Below are 12,745 nucleotides of genomic sequence, written 5' to 3'. Positions count from 1 at the left end.
TCTCTGATCTCTATCAAAAAAAGGAAAAAGGAAAGTGACTGCTGGCACCTATTACCATATGCAAAGGTTCAAGCTCCTACTCCCTACCTGATTGGGGGATACTTTATGAATAGTGAAGCAAGCCTGCAGGTGTCTAACTTATTATCTCCCTCTCTATCTCCTCTTCTCTTTTCAATTTCTTCCTGTCCTTTCAAATAAAATAGAAAAAAAGGCGGGGGGAGAGGAATGGCCTGCAGAAGTAGTGGATTCATTGTGCCAGCACTGAGCTCCAGCAATAACCCTGGTGAGAAAATAAAACAAAACAAATAAACAAAAAATCAGAAAAAACAACAACTGTTGAGAACAGTGGAATTGTAAAGACACCAAGCCCCAGTGACTGACAAGCCTAGTGGCAAAATAAAATAAAAATTCTCACTTTGGACATATTTACACTAAAAATTCTTGTTTATTTTATCTAAAGAAGCTATCTGTGTCTCACATATTTTTTAATCATATACCTCATACCAGAAACTACCCCTTCTTATTTCCAGAAAATATTTCAAGCACTCAAGATATAACCATTTATAAAAAGATCTTAGCTTCCTATTCTCACAGAGTTTATAGCCTAATGTGTGTATGGCCTTATGCAAGTACAAAAGTCATATATAAAGATATTGTTAAAACAAATACCATGAAGTAGAATAAAATGAAAGTGGAGGAGCGGTTTGGACTGGAGGTAAAGCAGTGTTGTTTAATAGAGTGCTTGTTGACTAGGTTAAATTTGAGCAAAAACTGAAAGAAGTGAGAAAGTAAACCCTCTGAAGATCTGCAGAAAATGAGTGTACATTTCAGGCAGAATAAGCCCCAATTACCAAGTCCCAGCAGTGAAAGCATACTTGACTTGTTTCAAGAAAAGCAAAGTAACCAGTGAAGCCTGAGTAGGGTGCACAAGAAGGGTTTACTATGAAATAATGAAGTTGAGGTGGCAGTGGGGTGAGACCATTTTCAGTATGTTGACTATTGTGAGGGCTTTAGCACTGGCTCTGTAGAGATAAAGTAGACACTTGAGCAGATCTCATATTTCAGGCAGAACAAATATTCACTTTATTTGTTAAATAAATGACTCTTGTGTTGAGAATTGACTTGTATTGCTGGGACAAGGAAGGAGGAGAGAAATAAGGAGAACAATAATGAGGTCATTGTTAAAATCTAGGAGAGAGATGCTGAGAGTCTAGACCACAGCTGAAGCAGGATGTGGGGCTTAGACCATACTGTGAAGGTATGACTGATAGGGTTTGCTGGTGGATGACATGTGTGGTGTGAATGAAAGAGAAGAGTCAAGACTGAGACCTTAAGTCGTGAGAGGGGCTGGATTTGTATTTGCTGAGGTTGGGAACTGTGTAAAGAGAAAATGTGGTATAGTATGCTCTGAGTCAGACATGGAAATGAACCATTCAGCTCTTGATTATTCATTCTGATACATCTGTTAGAAAGCTAGTGGAGGGGGTCGGGTGGTAGCTCAGCAGGTTAAGCACAAGGACCAGTGGAAGGATCCCGGTTCGAGCCCCAGCTCCCCACCTGCAGGGGAGTCGCTTCACAGGCAGTGAAGCAGGTCTGCAGGTGTCTATCTTTCTCTCCCCGTCTCTGTCTTCCCCTCCTCCCTCCATTTCTCTCTGTCCTATCCAACAATGAACGACATCAACAACAACAATAATAACCACAACAAGGCTACAACAACAAGGACAACAAAAGGGGGAAAAATGGCCTCCAGGAGCAGTGGATTCATGGTGCAGGCACCGAGCCCAGCAATAACCCTGGAGGCAAAAGGAAAGAAAAATCTAGTGGAAATGTTGAGATGACAACTAGATATTAAGGTATGGCATTCACAGGAGAGATTGAAGCTGTCCAGAAATATAAATTTGGGAGCAGTCTACTTACCTAAAAATGTGAGTGTGAATACTACCCAGCTATTAAAAATGGTGAGTTTACCTTCCTCACTTCATCTTGGATGGAGCTTGAAAGAATCATGTTAAGTGAGATAAACCAGAAAGAGAAGGATGACTATGGGATGATCCCACTCATAGATAGAAGTTGATAAATAAGAACAGAAGGGAAAACACAAATCAGAACTTGGACTGGAGTTGGTGTATTGCACCAAAATAAAGGACTCTGATGTGAAGGGGAGTGTTTAGGTCCTGGAACATGATGGTAAAGGAGAACCTAGGTGGGGGTGTTAGAGTGTTATGTGGAAAACTGAGAAGTGTTACACATGTACCAACTACTGTATTTTACTATTGACTATAAACCATGAATCTCCCCAACAAAGAAAAAAATTAAATGAAAAAATTATGGGTGTAGATGAGACCCCTTGGAAGTAGGTGGAGATACAGATGAGCATCTGAGGGGTAAGCCTTGGGGGTCTCTCTTAAGTGGAAACTGAGAGTGAGTCATCAGTCATGTAGGAGGAATGCCAAGAAAGACTACCCCCAAAACTAAAATGAAAAAATAAAAACTTTTTAAAAAATTTTTTTATTGGGGAATTAATTTTTTACATTCGACAGAAAATACAATAGTTTGTACATGCATAACATTTCCCAGATTTCCATATAACAATACAACCCCAAGTCTTTTACTTCGGTGCAATACGCCAATAAAAACCTTTTTTTTCCTTTTTTTTTTTTTTTTGCAACAGGGCTATATCTGGGGCTGAGTACCAACACTATGAATTCACCACTGTTGGCAGCTATTTTTTTTCTTTCTATTTTATTTGACAAGAGAGAAAGAAATGGAGATGGGGAGGGGGTTACGGAGGGAAAGAGAAAGGTAGACACCTGCGGATCTGTTTCACTGCTCGTGAAGTATCTCCTAGTGCAGGAGGGGAGTAGGGGTTTGCACACAGTAATGTGTGTGCTTAACCAGGTACACCACCGTCCAGCCCCCTAAATCATTTTTTAAAATATTTTATTTATTTATTATTGAATAGAAACAGAGAGAAATTGAGAGGAGAGGGGGAGATATAGAGAGGGACAGACAGAGTGACACCTGCAGCCCTGCTTCACCACTCGTGAAGCTTTCCCCCCCTGCAGATGGGGACCAGGGGCTTGAACCCAGGCCCTTGCATACTGTCATGTGTGCACTTAATCAGGTGTGTCCCTGCCTGCCCTCCCAAATCACTTTTCTTTTGACATTCATATACAAATTTATTGACAGGTTAGGGCTACAACAGTCTCATAAAATACAAATAAAGACAATTCCAAGACAAATAGGAGTGCAAGATTCCACATAGTCAGTTAATACTCTTCACCTTCATCATCTCCATCAGCATCTGCTCCAACCTCCTCATAATCCTTCTCCAGGGCAGCCATGTCCTCATGGGCCTCAAAAATCTTTCCCTCCTCCATGCCCTCACCCACATACCAATGAACAAAGGCACGCTTGGCATACATCGGGCCAAACTTGTGGTCTAAGCAGGCCCAGGCCTCAGCTACAGCCGTGGTGTTGCTCAGCATGCACACAGCTCGCTGGACCTTAGCCAGGTCTCCACCAGGGACCACAGTGGGAGGCTGGTAATTAGTGCCAACTTTGAAGCCAGTAGGGCACCAGTCCACAAACTGGATGGTACGCTTGGTCTTGATGCTGGCAATGGCAGCATTGACATCTTTAGGGACCACGGTACAACAGGCAGCAGGCCATGTATTTACCATGGGGAGGCACATTTCACCATCTGGTTGGCTGGCTCAAAGCATGCATTGGTGATCTCTGCAACAGAAAGCTGTTTGTGGTAGGCTTTCTCAGCAGAGAAGACAGGGGTGCAGGTGGCCAGAGGGAAGTGGATGCGGAGGTAGGGCACCAAGTTAGTCTGGAATTCTGTCAGGTAAACATTCAGGGCTCCATCAAACCTGAGGGAAGCAGTGATGGAGGACACTACCTGACTAATAAGGCGATTGAGGTTAGGATAGGTTGGTCGTTCAATATCCAGATTTCTACAACAGATGTCATAGATGGTTTCATTGTCAACCATGAAGGCACAGTCACAATGCTCCAAGGTGGTGTGGGTAGTAAGGATGGAGTTGTAGGGCTCCACTATAGCTGTGGAGACCTGGAGGCTGGGTAGATGGAGATCTTGAGCTTGGACTTCTTTTTTTTTTTTTTTTTTTTAATATTTATTTTTATTTATTTATTCCCTTTTGTTGCCCTTGTTGTTTTATTGTTGTAGTTATTATTGTTGTTGTCGTTGTTGGATAGGACAGAGAGAAATGGAGAGAGGAGGGGAAGACAGAGAGGAGGAGAGAAAGATAGACACCTGCAGACCTGCTTCACCGCCTGTGAAGCGACTCCCCTGCAGGTGGGGAGCCGGGGTTCGAACCGGGATCCTTATGCCGTTCCTTGTGCTTTGCGCCACCTGCGCTTAACCCGCTGAGCTACAGCCCGACTCCCGAGCTTGGACTTCTTAACCATAGTTGACAGAGAGACAGCAGAGAGGTGAACCCAAAGCTGGTTCCCCCACCAAAGCTGTGAAAAACCAGGAAGCCCTGAAGACCTGTGCACTGGTCAGCCAGTTTCTGAATTTGGTCCAAGACAGGGTCAATAATCTCCTTGCCAATGGTGTAGTGGCTACTGGCATAGTTATTGGCAGCATCTTTCTTGCCTGTGATGAGCTTCTCAGGGTAGAAGAGCTGGCGGTAGGTGCTAGTGCGAACTTCGTCAGTGACTGTGGGTTCTAGGTCTACAAACACTGCCCTGGGCACATGCTTGCCAGTGCCTGTCTCACTGAAGAAGGTGTTGAAGGAGTCAACTCCTCCCCCAGTGGTCTTGTCACTGGGCATCTGGCCATCAGGCTGGATGCCGTGTTCCGGGCAGTAGAGCTCCCAGCAGGCATTGCCAATCTGGACACCAGCCTGGCCAACATGGATGGAGATGCACTCATGCATAACTAGAACTTGTAGGGCTCTGCAGGACTGGAGAGGAGGATGATGAAGTTCTCCCACTAACAGACTACTAAGGAATCTGGGAGAGGAGCAAGCTCCCTAAATTTTTTGAAAGGTGTGGTCACATGTGCCAAATGCTTCTGGGAGGTGATGTCAGATGGGGATCCTTGGCTTACAACCTGGAGTTACTGATTCCCCAGGAAGAGTTATCTCAGTACCATGTTGAGAGAGAATACATGATTGGAGGCAATACAATAGAGAAAATAAGAAGGTAAATACAGATAGCCCTTTCAAGAAATTTCCTGGGGGCCAGGTAGTGGCACACCTTATTAAGTGCACACACTACAGTGCACAACGACCTGGGTTCAAGCCCCTTGTCCCCACCTGCAGGGGGGAAGCTTCACTAATGGTAAAGCAGGGCTGCAGGTGTTGCTCTGTCTCTCTCCCTCCTCCTCCCCTTTCAATTTCTCTCTCTCTCTCTTTTTAAATATTTATTTGTTCTCTTTTGTTACCCTGGTTGTTGTTTTATTGCTGTAGTTATTGTTGTTGATGATGTCATTGTTGTTGGATAGGACAGAGAGAAATGGAGAGAGGAGGGGAAGACAGAGACGGGGAGAGAAAGATAGACACCTGCAGACCTGCTTCTCCGCCTGTGAAGCGACTCCCCTACAGATGGGGAGCCGGGGGCTCAAACCAGGATCCTGCGCTTTGTGCCGCCTGCACTTAACCTGCTGCGCTACCGCCTGACTCCCTCAATTTCTCTCTCTCTATCCATAATAATAATAAAAAAGAAAATTGTGAGATCGCCAAAAAAAAAGAAAAGAAATAAAGAAAGAAATTTTTTGCAACATGGGGATGATCTAAAAACTGATGGAAAATTGGATATGAGTGACGCAGTATCAGAAGGAATATTCTTGAACAAGAGAGAGAACAAGAACTACTATATAAATGGTGAAGGTGGCTTGATAGAGGAATACAAGCTGTTCATGGAATCACAAAAGAGAGTGAAATATATGTATGAAGATGGGTAGAGATACAGAAATGTTGGGGCTGGGTGGTGGTGCACCTGGTTGAGCACACGTGTTATAATGTACAAGGACCCAGGTTAGAGCCCCCGGTAGCTAGTGGTGAAGCAGTGTTGCAGGTCTCTCTCTCTCTTCTTCTATATCACCCCCTTCCCTCTCAATTTTTGGCTGTCTTTATCAAATAAGTTCTTCTTCTAGCGTTTGCCATCAAATAAGTATAATAAATTTAAAAAAGAGATACAGAAATATTTCTTTAGTGCAATCAGAAACAATTTGAGAGTGAAGGAGAGGGAGGATAAGCCACTGATTTAAGAGAGGGGCTGGAAAATAAGAACAGAAGGGAAAAAACACAAAGCAGAACTTAGACTGGAGTTGGTGTGTTTCATAAAAGTAAAGGACTCTCAGGTGAAGAGGTGTGTGTGTGTGTGTGTGTGTGTGTGTGTGTGTGTGTGTGTGTGTGTGTGTGAGAGAGAGAGAGAGAGAGAGAGCTGCTATACTGCTCATGAAGCCTCCCTACCACTAGATAAGGTAAGGAGCTTGAACTTTGGTCCTTGACCATGGGGAAAGCATTACTAGCAGGGTGAACTATGGACATGTAGTGGGATGACCAATTGACATTACCTTTCTTGAGATTAGTGACTATGAACTAAATTAGGACCAACAGCATGGTTGTGTATTTTCTGTTAGTTTCTTTCAGCTGTCCAAGAACAGGCAAGGAGTAGGCAGACAATTATATAAACAGGGATGGAATCTTGGCAAGCAAAGCAGGTCAAAATGAGAGAGAGGCAAGGGAGACTAGAGTGTAGGCAAGGTAATGTCTACAATTATTGCCTAAGAAATCTAAACTGGGTTAGGAGAGAAACAAGAAGCATACTGATAGGTGGTGGGATCAGTGGATTGGAGGATTCAGTGGGGCCTCAGGATTACTGGAATTAGGGTCCTAGAAACAACACTGGAAAGATAAGAATTGGTGATCAGAATGAGATCCTTGGAGGTGAAAGTCAAAGAGGGCTTGCAACTATTAGTAATACTAAATGTAGGCCACGATCGAGGGATTGAGTGACTAAAATAGAATAGAGTGTCCTTAAAGAAAGAATAGGAAGGAACTGAGAAGTTTGAGAACTGAGCATTCTACATGTATATTGCAACCATCAAGAATCACAGAGGCGGTTGCACAGCGGGTTAAGCACATGTGGCACAAAGCACAAGGACAGGTGTAAGGATCCCGGTTCGAGCCCCCAGCTCTCCACCTGCAGGGGAGTCGCTTCATAAGCAGTGAAGCAGGTCTGCAAGTGTCTCTCTCTCTCTCTCACTCTCTGTCTTCCTCTCCCCTCTCCATTTCTCTCTGTCCTATCCAACAACTACAACAACAGTAGTAACTACAACAATAAAACAACAAGGGCAACAAAAGGGAATAAATAAACAATAAACAAGTGCAACAAAAGGGGAACAAAAAAGTCACATTGGAGAGACTGACTATGCACCAGCATTGCTATTGCAACAGATTTGCTCTCTTCAGTCTAACGCTCTCCCAACTGAGCTATTTCTGCTCTCAGATTTGTTTTCTTACAGGCCAGAAGTCTAAAATCAATCACATATTCCACAATAGCAGGGCTGGTTCTTTCTGGAGGCTAAAGGGCAGAACCTCTCTCACACTTATAAGGCTGCCCACATGGCTTGGCAATGGTTTCTTTCTCAAAATCACTTCCTACAAACCCCACTCCTTTCCTATCTCCTCCTGACTTGCATCTACCTGCCTTTGTCTCATAAAAGCACTTGTGATTATAATGGACCCATCTAGATACCACTCACATGTTCCCATGTTCTGGAGGTCAGGATATGAACATTATGGGGTGGGCATTGTTCAGCCATACAGCAGTTTTATAAATTATTTTCCTCCACCCTTCTGATTCTAGCCTTCCCACTCCACATGAGGCTAAATTGATCTTTCTTTGGGGTTACCAGTGTTTCTTTTTTCTTTTTTAAAACTTTATTTATTCATTTTTGCCCTTGTTGTTTATTGTCATTGTTGTTATTATTATTGTTGTTGTTATTGCTGTCGTTGTTGGCTAGGACAGAGAGAAATGGAGAGAGGAGGGGAAGACAGAGAGGAGGAGAGAAAGATAGACACCTGCAGACCTGCTTCACCGCCTGTGAAGCAATCCCCCTGCAGGTGGGGAGCTGGAGACGCGAACCGGGATCCTACTGCCAGTCCTTGCGCTTCACACCATGTGTGCTTAACCCGTTGTGCCACCTCACCTCCTGGCTCCCGTTACCAGTGTTTCTGTTCCTTTTTCCTCCAGGATTATCACTGGGTCTCAGTGCCTGCACCACAATCCATTACTCCTGGAGGCCATTTTGCTCATTTTGTTGCCCTTGTTATTGTTGTTGGATAGGACAGAGAGAAAGTGAACACAGAGAGGGGGAGAGAAAGATAGACACCTACAGACCTGCTTCACCATTTGTAAAGTGACCCCCCCCGGGGGAGCTGGGGGCTTGAACCAGGATCCTTACGCCTGTCCTTGCGCTTCGTGTGCCATGTGTGCTTAACCCGCTGCACTACTGCCCAGCCCCCTCAGTGTTTCTGTTTCTTAGTCTCCTCTTCCTCCTCCTTCTTCTTCTATTTACTTTTTCTCTTCTGCCTCTCCCTCCTCTCTCTCTCTCTCTCTCTCTCTCTCTCTGTCTCTGTGTTTTTGCTACCAAGGTTTACCAGTTTACCACTGGGATTCCGTACCTGAATAAATTTTCTACTGGTGTTTTTTTTTTTTTTTCTTGTTCTTTCTTTTCTGGCAGAGACAGAGAGAAATAGGGAAACAGTGAGTGAGAGAGCTGCAGTACTGTTTCACCACTAATAAAGCTTTCCCCCTGCAGATAGGGGGTGAGGGAGGCTAGGAGCTTGCACCTGGGTCACTGTGCATGCAAATTCTACCCAGCAATACCACTCAGCCCTTACCCATGTATCTTCTAAGAACATTCCTTTATAAGAGAGTACCTCTTACCACCTTTCATTTGGGCATTTGCTGTGTGAGGTTCTGTGTTGATCACTGTTAATAGTCTTCAAAATTCTCACTTTGCTAGTGGGACAGTGGTTCATCTCAAGTCCCCCTTCCCACCTGCGCGCGGGGGGGGGGGCTTTATGAGCAATGAATCTCTTCTTCTCTGTCTTCCCCGCTCAATTTCTCTCTGTCCTACCAAAATAAATAAATAAATTAATTAATTAAATAAATAAAGGCTGTCAGGAGCAGTGGATTATTAGTGCCGACACTGAGCTCTAGCGATAACCATGTTGGCAATGAAAAAATAAGTTGAAAAATTCTCATCTTAATTGTAAATGCTTGCTTATATGTCTCTCCCTTCATCCATGTAGAGGGTGGGCCACTTCAGAACAGTAATTATGTCCATGTTCTCAATGCCTGCCACTGAACCAGACAGCTAGAATGTACCCAATGGACTTTTTTGGAAAAGGTGAACAAAATCTGGATACATCTAGTAACAGAAGCACGTCCTCTAGGTGAGTAAATGCAAGCAGGAAGTATTTTTGTCATCTTAATCCAGTCTCCTGACAACACTAAATCCGTGTGCACTAAGTATGCATGTATCATTTGACTCATCTGCATGCTTTGCTCAGATGTCTCCACCAACTGTTAGTCTTCTTTGAACATTATGAATTTTTAAATACCCACAAGTTAGCAACTTAATTTAGGAGCACTTGGACACCAAAGGTCGAAACAAAGCAAAACAAAATTTTTAATGGGGGAAATGTTTTACAAGACAGCTGTTGTCTCAGGGGTTTGATTTCACCTCTCCCCAAAGTATGTATCAGCAAGCCTTATCCACCACCAAAGCACCATGAATGTCAGATTTTACACTGATTCTGTGAGGGCTGCATATTTAGGAGTTGAGACTGGGTCATATTTCTAGGGAAACTGGTTGACTGTGAAAGGAAAGCATCAAAGGATGACAGAGGACCTAGTGGGGGTTGTATTGTTATATGGAAAACTGGGAAATGTTATGCATGTACAAACTATTGTATTTACTGTCGAATGTAAAACATTAATTCCCCAATAAAGAAATTTAAAAAAAAGAAAGGAAAGGTAAGCATCATAACAATAGGTCTTATTCAGTCATAACTAGAGACTGATAAAAACATGTCAGCAATCATGAAGAAGAAGGAGAAGGAGGTGGAGAAGAAGGAGAAAAAGCCTGGCAAAATAATATCAGATTCAAAGAATAATTGTAGGGGTCCATGAGGTGACTCAGTGATTAATGTTCTGGATGTGAAACTATGAAGTTCTGAGATCAATTCCCAGTATACCATGTGCTGGAGCAATGCTCAGGTTCTCTCTCTCTCTCTCTCTCTTCTCTATCTTGTGTTAATAAATCAATAAAATCTACCCCCCAAAAAATCAATTGGGAGTTGGGCGGTAGCACAGAGGGTTAAGCACACATGGCGCAAAGTGCAAGGATCTGGTGTAAGGATCCCGGTTTGAGCTCCCAGCTCCCCTCCTGCAGGGGAGTCGCTTCACAGGCAGTGAAGCAGGTCTGCAGGTGTCTTTCTCTTCTTTTCTGTCTCCCTCTCCTCTGTTGATTTCTCTCTATCCTATCCAACAACATCAATGGCAACAATAATAATGACAACAACCAGGGTGACAAGGGCAACAAAAACAGGAATAAATGGCCTCCAGGAGCAGTGGATTTGTAGTGCAGGCACTGAGCCCCAGCAAATAACCCTGGAGGCAAAAAAAAAAAAAAAAAATCAATTGTAGTGGCTGGGGGAAATGGCTTAACTGGTACAGCACTAGACTTCCATGCCTGAGATTCCTGATTTGATCCCCACCACTGCATGTACCAGAGTGGCACTCTGGCTTGCCTCTCTTTATTTTTTTCTTTCCCTCTCTCACACTCTCTCTGCCCTTCTCCCTCCCTCCTTTGCTCCATCTCATGTGAAACTTTCTCATTTGTAATACATTTAAAACTCTTTAAAAATTAGTTCCAGACACTTGCTAAATTCATATCCTTTTTATCAGGATTACATTGAAGAATAAGATAACAAACTGCAACAAAGATTCTGGTATTTATGGCTATAGTTAACGGTGGAATTACATTGTGAGACCCTGAGTTCACTATAAATCTTTTTGTAAACCAAACTATCAAAACATAGGTCACATTTTAACCAGATAGGGTGCTTTTTCAAGAGTAAAATCTTACAAGTGTAGGTAGGTCTTTTGTAAATTATAGCAACATACACCATAACTTATAAATGATCAACACCTTAACTGAAAAACTACAGAAGGGTTTTATGATCAGAATTATTTATTCTGTGTTGCAATTTTTAACTGCATTTCTGTGAAGCAACTCCCCTACAGGTGGGGAGCCAAGGGCTTGAACATGGATCCTTACGTCAGTCCTGCGCTTTGCGCCACCTGCGCTTAACCCTCTGTGCTACCACCTGACTCCCAAATTGGTTATTTCTTTAAAACACTAGGTTTATTTTTTACTAACAAATCATAGAGTTTTAAAATTCAGAATATTTAAAGAACAAACATACTTCAGGCATTGGAGGGGCACTTACCACAGTTATTTAATTTTAGCTGAATAAGAAAACAATTCAGGACAATACAAATCTATTAGCAGCACTTATCAATCATTAATTAGTGTTTGATTCATTACACAACAGATATCCAAAAACTAAAGTGTACTGCCCTAATATAGATAAAGAGGGCTCGTGTTTCTGTGGCCTATCCTCTTGCCATTACTATTAGAGTGGGCCTAGGTATCTAAGCTAAAGAAACAGATGCCCAGAAGGATGAGGGGGTATATGCATATTTATATTCATGGGCCTGGAGTTTTGTAGGAAATCACCAACGTGTAAGAGATTACATTCTATTGACCTTTGGGGCAAAATAGAGGCAGGATGGGGTGTGAAGAGAGTTCCCAGGGTGCTTAGCAATGCTCTGATTTTAATCTGAGAGCTGGGTACTCAGATGTGTTTACCTTTTTGGAAAATATATTGAATTGTAATGGCCTGTGCTCCTTTCTCTATGCATATTATATTTCAGTAGATTTTTCAAAATGAAGACCTTTAATTCATTTATTTATTATTTATTTATTTCCTTTTGTTGCTCTTGTTTTATTGTTGTAGTTATTGTTGTTCTTACTGATATTGTTGTTGTTGGATAGGACAGAGAGAAATGGAGAGAGGAGGGGAAGACAGAGAAGGGGAGAGAAAGATAGACACCCACAGACCTGCTTCACCGCCTGTGAAGTGACTCCCCTGCAGGTGGGGAGCCAGGGCTCGAACCGGGACCCTTACGCCCGTCCTTGTGCTCTGCAGCACGTGCGCTTAACCCGCTGCGCTACCGCCCGACTCCCAATTCATTTATTTTTAAATACTTTATTTTATTTTAATGATAGCTAGGTGGCTAATAGATAAATAGATAACTAGAGCACAGTTAACCATGAGCTCTGGCTTATGGTGATTCTGTGGATTGAACCTGGAGCCTCAGAGCCTCAAAACCTCAGAGGCTCAGGCCTGAGAGTTTTCTGCAAAACCATTAGGTATCTCTTCAGCCCTAGCAGAATTTTTTTTTTTATTTTTTAAGGAAAATCAAAAGACCTTTTCATTCACTTGGAAAGTGCACAGCTTTGCCATGTGCACACCCAGATTCTAGTCCCTGGTCCCGCCATATTGAAGGAAGCTTCACTGCTGTGGTATCTTTCACTCTTTCTCTGCCTCCCTCTATCTAAAAACAAAAACAAAACAAACAAAAGCTAAAGACCCTTTCCCAGCTGTTAATGAGTTGATAGTGCATG

The 12,745-nt window shown here is 42.9% G+C and overlaps 1 long non-coding RNA gene and 1 pseudogene across 3 annotated transcripts in view; both read right to left on the bottom strand.

Moving 5' to 3' along the window:
- Positions 1-12,745, bottom strand: part of LOC132538913 (uncharacterized) — a 200,284-nt gene that overhangs the window by 13,471 nt on the left and 174,068 nt on the right. The window lies entirely within an intron of this gene.
- Positions 3,160-5,026, bottom strand: LOC103123892 (tubulin alpha-1C chain-like; annotated as a pseudogene).

Source organism: Erinaceus europaeus, chromosome 6 (genome assembly GCF_950295315.1).
Source record: "Erinaceus europaeus chromosome 6, mEriEur2.1, whole genome shotgun sequence".
NCBI lineage: Eukaryota > Metazoa > Chordata > Mammalia > Eulipotyphla > Erinaceidae > Erinaceus > Erinaceus europaeus.
This window is presented reverse-complemented; position numbering and strand designations above follow the sequence as displayed.